The following is a 2,604-nucleotide window of genomic DNA, read 5'->3' on the forward strand; positions in this document are numbered from 1 at the left end:
TCTCCATCCGTAATAATTTCGTAGCAAAAATCACAAGAACATGAGCAGAATAATCCTTTTCTAAGAAGCAACCAAATAAACCTTGTAGTTTAACCAATTTGTAAAGACAGTTATCGTGGTTTAAACTTTTACAAACATGAGTCTATATATTGTGAATTTTATATTTAAAGAATATGTGCGTCAATTTTTCGGCTAAGCAATACTCGTGGTTTAGTTAATTTACAAAATTAGACTTTAGATTTTGGATAATTTAAGCAACTTTAAGGGCCGTTTTTTTTACCTACTGTTTGTTGTTGGAAAAATCTGTTTTTCTAAAAAGCAGGGATTCTCTATTTTTATAAAATGCTACTTTTCAGGTGTAAAAGGCAAAAAAGAGGTCACTAACCAAGCACCTAAAACTCTCTCTTTTCAAATGAAGAGGTAAACATGAGCATGAAACGGAGGAACCAAACACCCTCTAATTCTTTAACTTTTTAGTTTTGAAATCATTTAAGTGTTGTTTCTTTTATAAGAGAGAAACTTAAAGTTTAGAGAGAAAACTCCAAAAATAATGATTTTGAAAAATAAAAAATGTGGTTTCATAGTAAATATGATACTAAACGACTCTAATTCTTGAAAATTTTCATTTTGAGTTCATTATCGATCAAATTTGGCAAAATAAAACAAAATGAAAATTTTGCAAACCATAAAGTTCGATTTGTACAAAAAAACCACAGACCAATCTGCAAAAACGTGAAATCACAACGAATTTATTTGAAATTAACTCTTATTTTTATTATTTATTATATCAAAAATTAAGTGTTAACTTATCCAAAAAATATCTAGAGCGTAACGGTCTAAAAGTCTTAAAGAACTCAATTTTTTTATTATTATTATTATTATTATTATTATTATATAATATTTAATTAAATTATTTTTATTATATTTAGTGTGTCAATCAAGTTAAAGTATTTCGGCGTTTTATCTTATAGAAACATTGTTATTATATAAAAATACTAAATTTTTAATGTACAAAGCCTAATTTTTTCATTTAACACGGTCCTTAAAAATGTTTGAGACGGTCCTAAGATTTGAGTAATATGATAGGCAAGTCGCACGTATAACCTATAAATCAAACTTATGAAACATTTAAAGATGTGCCTTCGTTCCACTTATAGTCCATACAACCGCAACCTAACTTGCACGAGATTCAACACCCGAAACTATCGGTAGTCACAAAATCTTCCTACAAAATCTCCAAAACTCCAAACGAGGTCTTAGAAAGTAGAAAATCTCCAAAACTCAGCTTTTAAGATAATAAAATTTAGGGATAATTCTTGTGGTTCTTTTTGTTGCAAAATCAGTGCTGAGATTTCTCGTTATTAGCAAAATCAAAGATTTTTATATTGACACCATTAATTTGATTGCTAATGATAATACCACATTTACTATGGAATCATGTTTTCGATTTTTCAAAATCATCATTATCGGTGGTTTCCCTCTTTAGGAATGAACTTTCTTTTTCCTAATCAAACAATATTTCAATAACCTCAAAACAAAAAAAAAAAAAAGTTAAAGAAAAAGTTGCTTATGATGCCATTAATTCTTATAATTTTCTCTTTTGAAGTTTTCAATGGTCAAATTGATAGTACAAACCTAAAAGTCTTTGGTTTTACTAACGAGCAAAGATGCCTATCATCTTTTTGCAACATAAAACCCAAAGGCATCCATCTGTAAATTAGCAAAACCACATGGATCATTTTTGGAATTATTTTTAAAATTTATGTGTCCAAATACATGACAGATACTGGGTATTCTGAGGAGTAATCTCATACACTTCTTGTACCCGACATGGGTAATTTCTTCGATCGCGTACCCTTTTAAACAAGATTCGGGTAACCCCATTAGTGTCGAGTATCCGTAGCCTTTTTTAGATCTCATACCCTTTTAAACAAGTTTATCGATAAATTGAAGCAATTTCGTAAGTTTTTGTTGATTTTTTTTTTGTAGTTATATTAATAACACAATAAATATTTTAGACAATTTAACAAAAAAATTGTGATTAACTTATACAATTAAAGCTTCATAAATTAATATTCGATAAATTAATAATCTCTTTAAAATAATAATTTCTTCTGGTCTCGACTTTGGCCAATTAAGTAAATTAATACTCAATAAATTAATATCTCTATAAATTAATAAAATTTCATGATCCCAGCATTATTAATTTATATAGGTTTTACTGTATATAACAAATTTAGTTTTTATCAATTTAACTAATTTTTTTTAATTATATTAGTAATCTGCTAAATATCTAAAATATAATTGATATTTGGAAGACCTGAAGTAACACTTAAACACCTTTCAAATTAGTTTTTTTTTTCCTAATTTTTGACAACTTATGGCTAAAATTGATTTTTCTTGGAAACGTTGCGATTAAATTTGCATAAATTCATACGTTAAGGCTAAGTTTGTACTTCCCTAAAAACATTAGGGTTAAATTTGACCTACATTGATTAATTTAATTTCAATAAAATGATGTTTATAGTGAGGTTTCGTGGTGTAGTTGGTTATCACGTTAGTCTAACACACTAAAGGTCCCCAGTTCGAGCTTGGGCGAAGCCA

At 27.8% G+C, this 2,604-nt stretch overlaps 1 non-coding gene across 1 annotated transcript; it reads left to right on the forward strand.

The window, feature by feature from the left end:
* The first annotated feature begins 2,530 nt into the window (after nt 1-2,530).
* TRNAV-AAC (transfer RNA valine (anticodon AAC)) lies at nt 2,531-2,604 on the forward strand. The gene has a single exon. It is a non-coding gene; the product is annotated as a tRNA-Val (tRNA).

Source organism: Euphorbia lathyris, chromosome 8 (genome assembly GCF_963576675.1).
Source record: "Euphorbia lathyris chromosome 8, ddEupLath1.1, whole genome shotgun sequence".
Lineage (NCBI taxonomy): Eukaryota > Viridiplantae > Streptophyta > Magnoliopsida > Malpighiales > Euphorbiaceae > Euphorbia > Euphorbia lathyris.